The 17,258-nt window shown below is 43.4% G+C and overlaps 1 long non-coding RNA gene across 1 annotated transcript; it reads left to right on the forward strand.

The window, feature by feature from the left end:
- Nucleotides 1-736: 736 nt before the first annotated feature.
- LOC123365978 lies at nt 737-15,811 on the forward strand. The gene is made up of 3 exons (XR_006577877.1): nt 737-796; nt 895-1,002; nt 15,173-15,811. It is a non-coding gene; the product is annotated as an uncharacterized LOC123365978 (long non-coding RNA).
- The last annotated feature ends 1,447 nt before the right edge of the window (nt 15,812-17,258 follow it).

Genomic DNA, 17,258 nt, shown 5'->3' on the forward strand with positions numbered 1-17,258 from the left:
CAATGATTATGATCATTATGATGTAAGTTTTTATCCACATCTTACACAAACCTTTTCAGATAAATACTATGTAAGTAGTGTATTAGATGTAGTGACTTGGTCAGGCCTGATGCGCATTGCTCTTACAGAACAGTGAACCCTTCAGCAGGTGGCCCTGAGGGGTTCTTAGGGTCACATAGCCCTGTGGATTTTTTTCTGTTCTTGCAGAGAAGCAGTGAAGGTAATTTTGTTTACAGAACTGCCAGAGACTCTATTAAGACTGTTAAGGACTTTGCTTTGCTATTGATTTTACATGGAAGGTGCTCAGGTACTCCTGCAATAGGCAGCTATATAAAAAGCTGGATAGAAGCACACACCCCACTCAGCCAATCGATGCAAAAAGAGAGAGTAAGACATTTTAATCCGCACAGCTAATAAGCAAGCAGCTTTCTTTTTCACCTGTGCCCCAGCTGCATTTCCCTCTATAAAGGCTGGTCACACTTTTACACAATTCTTGGGAGGCAGCAGCTACTAGTGCCAGTGCACACATGTTCTGATACCAGCATCCTGCTGGTACAAGATCTTGAAGCAAAATGATCCAACAGCAACATGCAGCTGAGTTGAGAGATGGTAAGGGAGGGCAATTGATTAAATGATGCAGTGTGATTGGGTACACTAACCCCCCACTGGGTCTGTCAGGAAGGGAGTTAATGGTTTGACTTGCAGACAGATGCTTAAACTGGCCAAACCTGCAATGCCTGCTAGAAGTATGGAGCCTGGAGGGAGGTCAGGACATGCTAGCTGTAGCAGACAATCAGTAGGTAACAGGAAATAAAGGGGTTGAGGGACTGCCCTTACAGAGCGGGAGCATGTCTACCTCATTTAGGCTGAGTTAATGAGGTCTCTGGTCTACAGGTGTCTGTTGAGAGATGAGATAGTGGGGCTCTTCTTGGGAAGGGGAGGATCATTGTACAGACCATTTGCTTACCTGCTGACTTGGAAAGAGTGGTAAGATTCCCTGAGGTAAGAGAGTGCCTGGAGACAAACTACCAGTGGGTTTTTCTCCTCTGGCTCTCTGAGCACTAGGAGAACTTTCTGAAATGTCTGCCATTGTTATGCCAGGGCTCCTAACAGTGGTGGAGATGCAGTGGTGGGAAGGTCTTTAGGCAATGTTGCTAGTGTAGACAGAGCCTCTGAATCAAGCTTACAAAATGGGGATGACTTAGTAAATGGAAGAACACTCTAGGCTTCCCTGTGGAAAAGGACAGGCCAGATTGGGACTCCCTAGGATGGGTGGGGTTTATCCTGGTGGAACTAACTCCTGCCCTTACTTCACTTGAGAGTATTAGACTTTGTTGATTATGAATTTTAATTCAAGAATGTTTTGCCTGTTGTCCCCTCCCCCTCAGATGTTTTGCTATGGGCAGATGGCTATTGGCTGACACAACACCAACACATATAGCAAAGGGTCTAACAATATGTCTTTACTTCCCACATTGCTGGGGACTGGCCAGGATGCACCTCAGGAATGTAATCCAGCAGCATGCCTGCCACCCAAAACAGCAGTTGCATGTTGGTTACATGGACCTGCACTGAACAAATTTAGGCTGCTCCTGTGTTCTATTGGTTTTTCACCATAAAAACAGCAATACTCACCCTTAGGCATGAGTGTGTGTGTGTGTGTGTGAGAGAGAGAGTGACACCCACCCCCTACGTACAATATTCCATACTGCTACAGTTGCAGTGTTTCCAAAGGTATGTTGCATTGTTGAGACTTGCTGTCATAATGTATATTTGTGCAACCTTATGAAAACCTGGCAAAGCAATGCTCGGATATTGCACCATGGCTCTTGGCAATTGCTTTTGATGCTATATATCTCCTTTCTCTCTCACACACCTCCCAAATGTTACTAATAGGGATTGATCTTTCCTCTCTCCCTAGGCTTGGCCTTTTGGCACAGAAAAAGAGGGGTACCTTTCTTCAGTCTCCCTCCTCCTCTGACCTGGGTATTTAAATGAATGGGGAGAAATACTGGCAGCCTCTCAAAAATAAACAAGGGAAGTTCTAGCCATACCCATGGATTTCATAAGAACCTCATTCTGATTCCCAAAGGGCCATGGGTAACTATAGGGCCACAGGTTGAGTATTGCTTCTTGGAAGATTGCTGATCACGGCAGGCCTGGTTGTTCAATGCTCACTCATGTACTGCTTAGTGTGATGTAGAAGGTTGGGTAATTGTCTGCCTTATAACCTTGGGTGCCTTGGTGCTGTGCAGCTTTGGTCCAGAGCTCTGACCTCAAGAGTCTGCCAGCAGCCCACAATCCTCACCCTGGCTTTGCCCTTCCTGGTTACTCCTTGCAGGCTGACTTTAGTACCCTCCTAGCCCTGAATTTGCCTCAAAACCATCCTGCTGCAGTGACAAGTCCCTCTCACTGGGCCCTCACAGAGAAAGTGCTGGCTGCGCTGCCTTCAGTTTACAGAGACTGTTAAACACTCCAATCTTTCTAGAAGCCCGCACGTCACTGAACTTACACAGCACTGTTGATTTATAGTGACAGCAAAGCAAGTTTATTAAGAGGACGGATTAAGTGGTACCAAGTAAAAGAGAGAAAGGTAGAGATGGTAACAAGCAAATAAAAGTGAAAACATGCATCTAAAAGACTAAAACTGAATCTAGCAGGATACAGTGTTTGTTCAAGAGGGATTCTCTAGCCTAAAATCTCCAGTCCAACTTTTTACTGTCCAGGACTCATCACAGAGACCAAATGGCTTCGTTTCTTTTGGCTCCTAAGATGAAGGATAAAGATGGAATCTTTCTATTCCTTATATCCCCAAAGGGATGTCTTTGTTTTACAAGTCAGAAAGGCCTCCTGGGGATTCAGTCTCTAGCGTCTCTCTGGGGTGCAGGAGCCATGTTAATTCTGTCTCTTGAGTTCAGGATGAGGATAACTCTTATCAGTTTAGCTCAATGGCTTTGTTTACTGCTCATATGTACATTAAGGTAAACCCATGTTCCTTTTGTCTAGGATGGAGCTGTTTATTGCTTTTTCCTAGGTGTAAGGGGACTGTTGCCCCCTTACTAACATTCAGTGGGGGTGTTTTGGTTGGCTATCTTCCAGAACTAAAAGACTGGGGAAAGGCCAATGCTCCGGGTCAGCCTCAGCCTCTGAGCCTGATTGACAGGGCGGGCAGGCCAGGGGGTGGGTCCTGTCCTCCCTGTGAGCTGGAATTGCCTGGGTCAGGCAAAGTGGGGCCCAGTTAAGGAGAAAGCAGGGGCCCAAACTGAGCTGGGGAGCAAAGCTGTGCCAGATCTAGAGGGGTCAGAAAAGCAGCCCAGGAAGCAGGTCAGAGTTGGGAGCAGAGTCACAGAAGCAGCCCAGGGAGAGAGCAGATCCTGTGCTGGGAGCGGAGCTGCAGCCACAGAGCCAGGTGTAGTGAGCAACTGGGGCCAGCCAAGGGGGGACCTTGGGCAAAGGGCCCAGCGCAGAAAGATACCCCCAGCCAAGGGTCTGTGCAGGCAAGACTGGGAGTGGGAGCTTAACCTGACGGGGGGCTGACGCTGGGAAGAAGGGTCCTACCACCCAAAGCCCAGAGGTGTGTGGCCACCACCACTGCAAGTGTCCAACCCGCAGCATCCCTTCAGCACAGCCAGGGCCTGAGAAGGAGACTTGGGATCTACAAGGAACAGACTGTGAAATGCCCTGATGTCCAGAGACACTGTTTGTAATGTTCCCTGCCACAGAGCAGGGTGATGTGTTTTCCTCTAACCTTTCCCATTTTTCCTTATTCTTTTTTAAAATTAATTGTTAATTAAACAACTTGTATTTGCTTTAAATTATAGGAAATGATCAGTGAGTCAGGGAGGTGCCCAGTGCAGAGAGAGTACCCTGGAGTGGGGACACCCTATCCCTTGACCTAGGTGACCACAGCAGTGTTTGGGGTCGAGCCCCCCAGGAATCCTGGGCCCAGCCTTGTCATTGTTATGAGGACTCTGCCAGGCAGGAAAGTGGAAGGGGAATCCTCAAGGGCAGGGAGGCCTCTGGGTAAAGGAAGTGGGAGTGAGGACTCGGATCCTTTCACTAGCCCACTTCACTGGAGTAGTGCAGAAGCCAGGAAAGTTCCCCACAATAGTGGGACCATTCCCCCACTTACATAGGCTAGGCTGTCTGGTCTTAAGCATGTTCTAGTTACATACAGAGTGAATTCATAACTCCACATGTAATGTTCACATATGCATTTTACAATTATATTAACAACCAGTATGGTGTTAGCTTTCATATGATACCTCACATGGTCTATTTTGTACAAAGAGAATTGCAGTAGTGTGTGGGGTGTGAATAGAGGGATGCTTAGGGTCACACCTATTCACTTGGATAGTAGTTCTAGTCACCTCAGTAAGGCTACCTATGAATAAGCTGGGTGCCTAATTAGGCAGTCCATCATCCTCCAATGCCACCAGTCCTACCACCAAACACAAAATAAACTTATTTAAGGGTATGGATAAAAGCAAGTTGTTAGGCAGCTGAGCAGTTCTCTCTCCAGCTTCACTTCTATCCCTTTCTTTTATGATCCGCAAAATATCAATTTTTCCCCCAGTCAGGACCGACCTTCCTGTGATCCCATCCCCATGACACGCTACCCTGTTGAACAGTCTGTCTGGATGATTATAACTCAAAAGGATAGAAAGAGCAGGTGAAGAAGGAAATAATCAGAGGATCATCCAAAACTTTAGGTGCTGCTTGTTAAAACTGAACTCAGACTTTTAAGATTTACCTAACAGTAATTTCAAAGCAACATAAATCTATGACTGGCCCCATGGAAATCCAACAGAGCTCCACCTAGAAAGAAACTAAAAGCAAAACAAAATAGTGCCTTGGGGAACATAGCAGGAAAACCTGTCTCATATGTACAGCAATCTTTCAAACTTCCTTATAGCGATTTATTCCAGCAGCTGATGGGCTTTTGTTTACATCACAGCAGGACAATTGCATAGGCTGAAATGTGTGACCAACATACAAATGTCTGTCTTAAGCTATACAAGGTATCATTTATCTTCGTGTCAGAGGTATTAAGGACAAGAAGTGTAATCCATTCTGGCATGGAAATAAACATACAATCTTATCACTTTTGATAGAAACGGCTCCTCTGGGCCCTCTAGACAAAAAGCACTACTTCCGGAAAGCCAGTTCAGACACAGGGAAATGGCAGGCATGAGGTGGAGGGCAAAATTAACTGTGTTAAGATATGAAGAAGCACTAGGCCATGACCCTTCCTTTTAACAGGGCCTCACTCTCACAAATTTCTGTAATAACCTCTGGAATTCAAGGCTTTCGCTGGTAATTGAGCTCCATTTCTGGTTCTAATGCCTTTGAGTCACTGGGAATCAGCCCTGTCCTTTCTGTAAGCGATTCTAGGTTGGTTGTGGGGACCTTAATTGGAAGGTTTACCCAAGATGACATGCAATCCCAACCCCTGTCAGCCTATTCCCTACCATGTGCATGGTCATCTGCGTTGCTAGTTTCCTCTTCAATTAATTTGGGCAGAGTACTGATTTGCTGCAGTTCAAAGTCGTCTTTTTTTTTTTCTGTCAGTCAACCTGTCACTCATTTTCAGGCAGAAGGGAAAGCAATGGGGGCCAGAATCAAATTATTTTTAATGAGCTCTGACTGATTCTGTCCGGATCCAGTCTTCTTATACAGGTAAAGTGTCAGGGTTAGGCATGGCAGCACTCCAGAGACAGACAGACAGGTATGTCTGTCCTCTGAGTAACCCTGATCATATGATTCCTTTTACTCAAAGTGGGTTTGTCACCCCAAGAGAGACTCGCCATATCTCTAAGGGCTTGTCTACATGGGGGAGCCTCATTTGTACTAACTCAAACTGGAGCACAATGCAAACCCTTAAAGCGTAGTAACTCCCCAGTTGCTGCAGAGTCTGTACTGCAGTCTCAAAGTGGAGTAAATTCTCTGCAAAGTGCAAGCTACTGCGATGCTGCTGTGTATTACTTTCGCAGTCCACCGACTGCTATCCCACACTGTTTTGAAGGTGTCCATGACTGACCTATCTCTGTGCCCCAAAATGCTCTAGGGGTAAGCTGACCAGATGTCCCCTCCCCCATGGAGCCGGGATCAGCCAATTAGCTCTTGGATTCAAATAGACCTACATTACAGCAGTATTGTTCCAGCAATGTTACACCGTGCCTCGTGCATCCCAGCTGAGGTCCTTGATCTCCCTGCAATGTGGGGAGAAATGACAGTTCAGCAGGCTCCTGACAGTAACTATCACAATGAGAATATTTTTGAGGGCATCACTAAGCAGATGGTAGCAAAGATGTACAATGGAGATGTTACTCAGTGCTGTATCAAGAGCAAGGAGCTCAGGAAAATGTAAAGGAACACCAAGTATGGGAAATGCCCCAGGCAATCTCCATAGGACCTGTCCACTTTTTGAGGAGCTGGACAGAATTTTCTTCAGGCCCACTACTACAGAGCCCAAAAGCCTTGTGCACAGTGGTACCACTGCCACCACTGAGGTGACTGTGCCCTGCCCTGAGAATGGCCAGGATTCATTGGAGGAGGAGGACTACAACAGTGCAGATGGGATCTCTTCAAGGTCCCTGAAGGCAGCTGGATGGGAAGCCACTCTGATTCCCGGCCTCAAGGCCAGTCTGGACACAGGAAGAAGATAGTTAGAAAAAGGCTGGACAGTGCCTGAGAGAACACTCCTTTGAACAAAGACATTGTGGGAAAAGACAGGGACATGCAGAAGCAGCTCCTGAGTCAATGAACAGATAGAATGCTCTGCTGGAATACATGCTGCTGCTAGGACAACAGGAAATGCAGCAGCCTTCAGCAGGACCCAGCCATGTTCTGCACTCGGTGGGTAATACGGTTACTGGGACACACAACAGATGTTCCATGCTGTAGCCTCACAACCTTGTTCTCAGAGGCCATTCCTTCCCATCCCTCCTCACACAGGGCAGCAGGAACAGCATTGCATTTGAGCCCTCCACTGCATCTGATAACTTTTGAGCTGGCACTCAACCCCAGAAGCCAGAATGACTATGAGGACTTGCTTCTCCTTCACACAGCTGTGAATGGATGTCACACTTTGTCACTTGAGTTGCATTTCATATTTTTAATCCCTTTGACGTAAGTTTGTAATATTTTTAAACTGTTTTGTTTTTTGCTGTGACCTATTGTCAGAATGTGTGACTTTTCACTGTCTTTTTACTGCACCTGAAGCCTCAGCACGACATGGTATGCATAAAACCTCCCATCCTCAACAAATTTGAAACATAACAGTAGTAAAACTGTATGGCACTGCATTATACACATTCAAGATAAAAGCAAAAATACCACACCATCCATAAAATCACAAGCAAAACTCTACACCTCAACTTCCTTCCCATCATTGAGAGTCTTACTCACTTTAAAAAATGTGCAAAATCCAGCCTGCAGCTATAATGTAAGGCAGATACTGCTCTTCAGCCTTTAACCTTGCCATTAACAGCATTATCTGCCTTTCAAATGGCCAAATGCACACTCCCTTGTCATTCTGCAACTGCAGAGATGATAATAAACAGTTCCTTTCTTCTATCAAAGTGCCTTGCAAATGGATTCATCAGCCAGGGAAGGTGAAAATAAGGCAGGTCTCCCAGGATGACTGGAGTAATCTCCACATCATTAATGTCTATAGTGAGTCTGAGGGTAAATTGTCCCTTATTCATTAAGGCAAACAGGTGTGAGGCCCGAAAGCTTTTAGCAATGTAGATCTTTCCAGGCCACCCTGCACTGATATTTGTGAACCTGCCATGGTGACCCAGTAGGCCTGGGACTGTCATATACCTCTTTCTTTTTATAAATTCAGAGGTCTGCTGGTGTGTTGCATGTGGGGAATAGCTACACAGGTCCCATCATTTGCCACACTACAATTCAGGAACCCCATCAATGATCTCCTGAGAATTATCAAAATTTATAATCATGTGCATCAGTGCCTTTTGCAGAGCTGCACAGACCTGCATGACAATGGACCCAACAGTTTATTTCCATACCAAAATGATTAGCAACTGACAAGTAACAATTAGATCCAGCTTCCACATGGTGATTTAGAACCCATTTCTCCATGGGCATGGGAGTTCACATGTTGGTGAGCTGCCTCGGCAGCCCTGAGGTGAGCACAGCGCAGATCTTTTAAAAACAAAACAAAACAAAACTGCCTTTCTCATCCTAAAATTCCAGGGCCACTGCTAGTTGTTCCAGGTCTTCAGAACGATCCTCTCCCACCAGTCAGTGCTGGGTTCCTGAGCCCAGAACAGGTGCTACTCTATGTGAAGCTGCTCCAAGAGCAGTTGCAGTCACTGTTGCTTGATATTATCTTTCCCACCCTCATTCTTGTCCCGCTGCTGGAGGAACTGCTGCTGTTGCTCCATCAACTGCTCAGTGATGCGGCAATTGATATCCAAAGCTGAAGACATGCTGTGCTGAGTTCTCAAATAATCCCCCAGCAGCCTATGGATGTTCCTGGTCCCTGGCATCACAGCGTGGATCATTGTTGTGTCTGACAGCAGTTCAAAAATGGGTCTTTCTTTCAAAATTGTATTACTCCACCCAACAAGACAGAAAGCATTGGATGGAGGGAGAAGACTCCTAGGACTTTTGGAGTTTGTGGAATTCTGGGACTAGGGCGGTCAATGTGTTTTGCACTTTGAGAAAATACCCAGAATGCAGACAGCTCATCAGTAAAGCAAAGCACTACGGGACACTCGCCCAGAATGCCTTCTACTTACTGTGTACTGAGCCTAGTCATGTGTATGCAATGATGAGGATTGAAACAGGAAACAGCTGTTCATGTGCATGCTGCCATTCTGGCTTATGGACTTCAAATCAATGGCAGCAAACCAGCCATGTAGACATGCCCTAAAACCACTATACAGAAACGTGGTCTCAGACATCTTAAGGGGACAGATTCACTTTTTTTTTTCTTTTAATGGAAAAAATCCTTACTTCTGTGAATAACAATACCTTAAAGAGTACATCTTAATTTTCACTGTTAATGTCATTTACTTTTGGCACTTAACACAGCTTGTAGACTGAAACTGCACTTGTCAATTATACTTTCTGGGGATAATCTGTTCTATTTTCTTGTTCTTCTGCACTACCTTAATGCTGTGTTTTACTACCAGATTGGGACAAGTAGCTTTTTAAAATTACCTGATTACACTGGTCTACAATTTTTGAGAAGTCATCTGCTTCAGAGATAAAATGTGCTATGTATTTTGATGTGCTGAATTCAAATATGACAATTAAAACAACTGATTGGCTACTGTTTCTAAGATATTTAAGTTTTTACATTTTATGTCTATGTATATTGTGTAGATAGTAGAGTTTTAATCATAAATTGTAAACCTAGGTCTTTTCATGTGTTTATGGTTGCTTTACATGATAATATTTCACCTATCCTGTTTATGTAACACTTTAAAAATCAGCAAAAGGGTTATCTAACTAAAATTTATTATGAAACAAAAGGCAAAAAACTTATGTACATAGTTTAGTCCTATTCAGTGTCTACTCGGCGCTTCTTGGCTTGTCTCTTCTATTCATTAAATGGAGCATGTCTTGTCACTGTCCAGCAATAGTCTGCAAGCATTGATGGGCTCCATTTGCCCTAATAGCGTTTCTCCATGGTTGCAATGTCCTGGTGAAATCGCTCGCCGTGCTTGTCGCTCACTGCTCCACAGTTCGGTGGAAAAAAATCTAGATGAGAGTGCAAAAAATGTATCTTTAGTGACATGTTGCAACCAAGGCTTTTGTATGCCTTGAGGAGGTTTTCCACCAACAACCTGTAGTTGTCTGCCTTGTTGTTTCCGAGAAAATGTATTGCCACTAACTGGAAGGCTTTCCATGCTGTCTTTTCCTTGCCACGCAGTGCATGGTCAAATGCATCATCTCGAAGAAGTTCACGAATCTGAGGACCAACAAAGACACCTTCCTTATCTTAGCTTCACTTAACCTTGGAAATTTTCCACGGAGGTACTTGAAAGCTGCTTGTGTTTTGTCAATGGCCTTGTCAAAGTTCTTCATCAGACCTAGCTTGATGTGTAAGGGTGGTAACAAAATCTTCCTTGATTCAACAAGTGGTGGATGCTGAACACTTTTCTTCCCAGGCTCCAATGACTGTCGGAGTGGCCAATCTTTCTTGATGTAGTGGGAATCTCTTGCACGACTATCCCATTTGCAGAGAAAACAGCAGTACTTTGTGTATCCAGTCTGCAGACCAAGCAAGAGAGCAACAACCTTCAAATCGCCACAAAGCTGCCACTGATGTTGGTCATAGTTTATGCACCTCAAAAGTTGTTTCATGTTGTCATAGGTTTCCTTCATATGGACTGCATGACCAACTGGAATTGATGGCAAAACATTGCCATTATGCAGTAAAACAGCTTTAAGACTCGTCTTCGATGAATCAATGAACAGTCTCCACTCATCTGGATTGTGAACGATGTTGAGGGCTGCCATCACACCATCGATGTTGTTGCAGGCTACAAGATCACCTTCCATGAAGAAGAATGGGACAAGATCCTTTTGACGGTCACGGAACATGGAAACCCTAACATCACCTGCCAGGAGATTCCACTGCTGTAGTCTGGAGCCCAACAGCTCTGCCTTACTCTCGGGTAGTTCCAAATCCCTGACAAGGTCATTCAGTTCACCTTGTGTTATGAGGTGTGGTTCAGAGAAGGAGGATGGGAGAAAATGTGGGTCCTGTGACACTGATGGTTCAGGACCAGAAGTTTCATCCTCTTCCTCTTCCTCGTCTGACTCAAGTGAGAATGATTCTGGTGCATCAGGAACCGGCAGTCCTTCTCTGTGGGGTACTGGGTGTATAGCTGATGGAATGTTTGGATAATGCACAGTCCACTTTTTCTTCTTTGACACACCTTTCCCAACTGGAGGCACCATGCAGAAGTAACAATTGCTGGTATGATCTGTTGGCTCTCTCCAAATCATTGGCAATGCAAAAGGCATAGATTTCCTTTTCCTGTTCAACCACTGGCGAAGATTTGTTGCACAAGTGTTGCAGCATATGTGTGGGGCCCACCTCTTGTCCTGATCTCCAATTTTGCAGCCAAAATAAAGGTGATAGGCTTTCTTAACCATAGTGGTTATACTGCGCTTCTGTGATGCAAAAGTCACTTCACCACAAACATAGCAGAAGTTATCTGCACTGTTCACACAAGTACAAGGCATCTCTGCTCTCTTTGGCTAAACAGAAATGTGTCCCTTTGCAAAATCAAACACTGACAAATAAGAGAGCATGACACAGTATGATTTCTAGAGCTGATATAGGGCAATTTGTTCAGCAGAGTGATGTAAGCTTCGTTATGATTGCATCATCCATGACTTCTAGGAATACCATGATGCAATTCATATCATGTATGACGCAATACCAGCTTCAGATTGCATCATCCATTGTTTTGCCTAAAAAGCAAGTACTGTCCAAACCCAGTCATAGATTTATTCATAGATCCAGTCAAAGATGTATTTTAGTCATTTCTGGTTTAAATTGAGATCCCTTCCCTTTATAACTCACTTATCCTCTGCTATTCCCAAGTCAAGGGTCGTATATACTGACCCAATAGCATATCTTGAAAACTAGAGCCAATCAACAATTTTAAGCATCATTTTCGTTCTCAGTGACCCAGAATTAGTAATGTTAGACTACATTTATTTCAGAAGCATTTTGGCTGTAGAGCAGTGTTATGAATTCAAATAACAACCTCAAAACCATTTAATCTGTGTTTGCCCCTGTTGACAGTGCTTGCTGCCAATATCTAGCAAATGACTCTTATTAGCAGGAAGATTTCTGGTAGTTAGAATTACAAGTGTTAGAATTACTTTTATTTACAATAGGGTCTAGAGGCTGAGATCATGGTCCCGTTGTGCTCAGCACTGTACAAATACACAGTAAATACCTCAAAGCATGTCTTCACTTGGAAAAAAGGTATGTTTTCATCTTGTGTTAGCCAACATGAGTAACAAACATGAGATAAAATCCTAGCGAAGACAAAGCAGTTTGTAGCTGTCATGTGAGTTACCAGGTGAAGGCAAACACTGTGGGGGAACCTAAGATTTGCCTCAACCTGCTAACTGGCGTTAAACTTACAAACTACCTTGTCTTCACTGGAATTTTACCATATGTTAGCTAAGGTTAGGTGAGACCACAGTTTTTCTCCTAGTGAAGAAAAGGCCAAAAAGGGTACAATCTAGATAAGGGATATAAATGATGGGAGGGAGAAACAGAGACCCTGAGAAAGGAAGTGACCTGTCCAGGATCATGCAGTAAGTTAGTGGCAGAGTCAGACGTTGTTGTTGTTATTATTATTATTCAACTTTTATATCTGAGTGGCACCGGGAGGCCTCTAGCAGCTCAGGTCCCGTTGTTCTAGGCATTATACAAACAAATAGAAAACGAGAATCCCTGGCCCAAAACTGCTCATGGTCTAAGACGATAGAACTCAGGTCTCCTGACACACAGCCCGGGGTCCTAACTGCTGGGCTATGCCGCACAGAAAGTGAATTTTGAACTCACATATGTAAGTTTTACTTGCTCCCAAAACTGGATTGCGTGTTGGATTATTAGTGAATATTGATATTGCTGTAGCATTTGGAAGCCCCCATCACAAAGGGGATTCTATTTTGTTAGGCCCTGTACCAACATGTACGAAGACATATCACACATCATGATGTACGTGTCATATGTCTGCCTAGGCCATCGCTGAGTTTGACTCCTGCTGCCTCGGTACAACAAGCTGATGGCTGAGTTTATACGTGGATATACTATACCCATGGAGCAAACTTTCACTTCAGTGGGGTTTGGATCAATCTACTAGCTACCAGAGACAGCGGTGCCCACCCTAGATGTTTAAAAATCAGGAGTCAGGCCTCCTAAAATCATGACATCAGTTTAAAAATAAAGAGATTAAAGTAAATTGGTTCTTTTTATTTGTCTTCATGGTTCATATTTTCAAGCTGTTCTCATCAGGAGAGCGAGAAGCTTTAAAAAAAAAAAAAAAAAAGAAAATCTGCAGTTCTCATGTAATGGCCCAAGGAGCTGGGGCTTTAAAAAAAAACCCCACCACATTTTCTGAGACTTGTGATAAAATCATGACAGCTACTAACACCACTGAGAAAATGAACCTCATTAATCCTTACCTGTAAAGGCTGTTCTAAGCCAGGAACAGATAGGATAGAGCATTGTGTAAATTTACACAGAGACTAATGGCAGATTGTGTTAGCCCCCAGACAACTAGGTAGAACTTGTATTTATTGCATACAGAGTTGATCAGAAAGTTACGAGTTCCAAAAATGCCTGCAAAATTTTGTGTGGGAATTTCCCCCCTCCACCCCCCATGTTTTTGACCAGCCCTAGTGTTTCAGTATTGCAATAAACATTCTGGGAAAGAGTTCAGCAGTTGCCTAAAAAATACTGTGCTTCACAGTATCTGACACCTACCAGACATGCACCCAGGAGAATAACAGAGGCATTGATAGTGGTTAGACTGGTGACCATCTGTAATTACTGGGAATGCGATTACTACCTTATGCAAATGCACCCATCTCTGGAATTCCTTTGGCTTCCCGCTCTCTTCCCCCTATATTTGTCTGTTTATTTGACTGGGGCTTCAGCATACAAAGTGCAGAGCATTGGGTCCTTCATCCAACAAAGCACACACACATGATTAATTTTAAGCACAGGAGTAGCACTACAGACGTCAGTGGGGCAAAGCACATGCTTACAAGTAAATGCATGTGTTTAATTGCTTTGCTGCATTGGGGCCAGAATGCTCATCACCTCAGAGGATCGAGCATCTGTTGCGGATTGTCCAAATGAATGGGATTATATGTCAGGGTTGCCTGCGATAGCAGAGCAATGGACTCATGACCCAGCAGGGACACAGGACTGGCAGGGACCTAAATCCTAGATTGAGCACTTTGATGTAAGGACCGTCTGTGCTATTTGTTTGCACAGTGACAAGTACAATGGGGCCTTCCTGCAATCGAAATAAAAGTTAACCACAATAACAAAGGTGTTTTCTAGCTAGGAAATGGTGGGGACTGTGCTCTGTTCCAAAAACAACATGCTGAACAAATAGACTTTTGCCCTGGGACACTCTTTTTCTCAATTTTTGAGAAAATCCTTAGGAATCCAGGCTTTTGGTTCCAGTTCATATGCCTCCAAGAAGCTTCCATGTTGCCTGTCATCACTATACAGCCAAGAGGAATTTCATTCTCCTTCCTATCTCCTTACTCAGCAAAACCTTCTTCAACAACTTCCCTAAGTAAATGTGATTTGTATAACACAAGGCCTTTGATGTGTCTTGCCATCTATCTTTCTCCTTGGGTTATTTCTATTTTCCTTTTCTACTTTTCCTCTCCCTCTCCCAGCATTCTGCTTTTTGAATGACAAATGCCCAGGGCCATAAATTCAATTTGAAAAGGAAACCTCTTTAGGCTCTCTTCTCATTTTTTCTTAAGCTAATGAGAAAATGCATAATTACCAAATGTAAACTAACTATGAAAAAAGAACCCACTAATCAGCTGCTGTTTGCTGTGCCATTAATAATGTTTGGTTGACTATTCTGCACAGGGGAGCAAATTCCCTTTAGGAAAGTTGAAAAGGAAAGGGACAAATCTAGAAGTCACACTTTAGGTTTCCGGGAATGGCAAGCAAGGAAACCTGCAGCATCAAATCTCAACTGTCTAGTGTGCACTCACTAGAGCAAGGGTGTACCACGGAGTAATAATAGTATTTCTAAGGAAAAGGAATGTGCACTTGTATAACATAATGCCTTTCCTCAAAACTATCAAACCTGAAACACTTGTCTGAAGAATGTAAGAGTTATATAGGGATCACTTCACTCGCACTTCTACCTGCCTGCAATACAGAACTGAACCCCCTGCAATTTCCCTCTCTGTTGAACCCACCCACTGCTTCCAATTGCAATTACTTGTTTTCAAGAATGAAATTTTTGCTGTTGAAAACCATTATGTGACTTAGCAGACAGTCAAAAGCTCCAATCTTGTGAACACTCATGTACATGCTGCTTCTTCTGATTATTATTATTTTATTTATTATTTGTATTGTGGTAGTGTTGGGTAAAATCTGTTTCTGACCTGTTTTATGTAACAGGATTTGTAAAAGGACAGCTTAGCCTCCATCTTGGATACCCTTCTCTTCAGATGATTTAGTGCCCTTTCAGCCTTTTTCAAATCAAGGAGGAGAAAGGTCAGGACAGTTAGTCATGTGACAGCCATAATCTGCCTAGCAACTGCAGGTTATTTAGTGAGTGGCACACCTGTCACTCAGGGCTGTCCATCTGAGTGGAGCCAGTGTCCCACACAGTTCAGCTAGCTGCCAGGAGCCCCAGAGGGACCAGGACTCATAGGACTTTAAATGCTTGGTCTCTATTAACATACTTGGACTCAACTGCTACACACCATTAGTGAGCGCATGCTTGCACTGGACTACGAGGTCAAGCAGAGACTGTGTGGGCAAGCACTGAAGACCTACCTGAGGGAGAAGATCTACCCAAGAGGGAGAAGACCTGCCCCGAGGACCTGCCAAGAAGGAGAAGAATACCCCGTTCCTGTCTGGTGTCCAGCACCCCTGATTTTCACCACTATCTCTGTCGGTATCCTGAGGTTTTGTCATTGTGTCCCTGTCTTCAGGATATAGTACTGTAATACCCATTGTGGTTTCCTCTGTTTTACATCCATAGGTTAAGGGGGTTTAAGGGCTCTGAGCTTCACTCTCTGGTAACTGTTAACAACCGAGCGTGTCTTGCTTATGTTGTTTATTGTCTGAAGGGGTCCTTGTCTAGTTTACTGACTAGTGACATAATAAATATTTGTGTGTTACATCTTATTCTGCCTCTGTCTTAATAAATCACCCAATGATAGATGCAGGAGGGGGTGGGATCTGCAGACAGCCCATCTTCTGATCTGTGTAGACCATAGTTAATCTGTTTTGGGTGAACAGTAGGGCCTAACAGACCCAGAAATGGACTAGGACCCCACTGTGCGAGTTACTGTGCAATCACGAAACAAAAAAGACAGTTCCTGTTCCAAGGACCCTGCAATCTAACATTAGCTTTATGCCTATGAATAGTCCCAGGAGTGCCGATGGGCCTACTAACGTGTGATATCACACACATATGTAAGTACCAAATTGGCAAAACAACAGCAACAAAAGTCTAGAAAAAACAAAGGGTAATCTTTATTTTCAGTTAACATTTCTGTAGAAACATTTTGGAAAATGCATATATTAAAAAAATGGAAATGTTTTTTTGAAAAATACCCCTTATGAAACATTTTTGATAAGATTTATTTTTGAGAAATTTTTACAAAAGCTTTACTCATATTCCACCTCTTCCTCACATAAATGCCATATCCAGACTTTGTGGCTTTTTTTGCTGTAACTGATCATCTTCTTTTAAAATTATTACAAAGTTCTGCTATCTAGCATACTCCTGAGCTCCTCCAACCCAGCTAAAATATGGCTCCTGAAAAGATCTTCCTCACCCATTCACCTGATCATATCATCAGCATTCTTGTCTTTACCTTCTAGTCCTTACATAACTCCACAAGAGTCAGTATCTCAGATCTTGTTTCTTATCATGTCACCCCAACGCTTCCTGCTCTACCAAAGATGTCAGCCTTGATGTCCAGTTTGTCCATTTCTTCCACAGCCATCACCTGCTTTCATGCTTCATGAATATGCCAGGTGCATGTAAAACCTTACCATTCTCAATCAGTATTATTTTATCCTCACTTTACACAGGTGTAAATGACCATACATGCCTGATTCTCCACTGCCTTGCAGCTGTCCATATTTTGTGTGTATTTCAGCTCCCAACACATTATCAGCTCTTAATAAATCATAAATAATTAATATTATTAGTAGCTGATCCTTGGGTTGATCACTAGGTGATTTTATAGAGCTATCACTGGTCTAAATGAAACACTTCTTTAATTCTGATTTAATGGTTTCTTAAGTCACCTTGACAAATTTGAATGTTAGTTGTTCTATCCTCAGTTACTCCAGCAAATATTTCATTGTTGGGAGAAATTGATTTATAATGCTCTTATAAATACTTCCATTAAAGTATTGTGACTCTTGGAAAAAAAGAATTATTATTACCACAGGATAACTGTCAACAGGTTTTTAAAGCTTAAGCATTTTTTTCTTAATTTTTTTTTTTTTGTTACTGTTACTC

This window comes from Mauremys mutica, chromosome 1, assembly GCF_020497125.1.
Source record: "Mauremys mutica isolate MM-2020 ecotype Southern chromosome 1, ASM2049712v1, whole genome shotgun sequence".
NCBI lineage: Eukaryota > Metazoa > Chordata > Testudines > Geoemydidae > Mauremys > Mauremys mutica.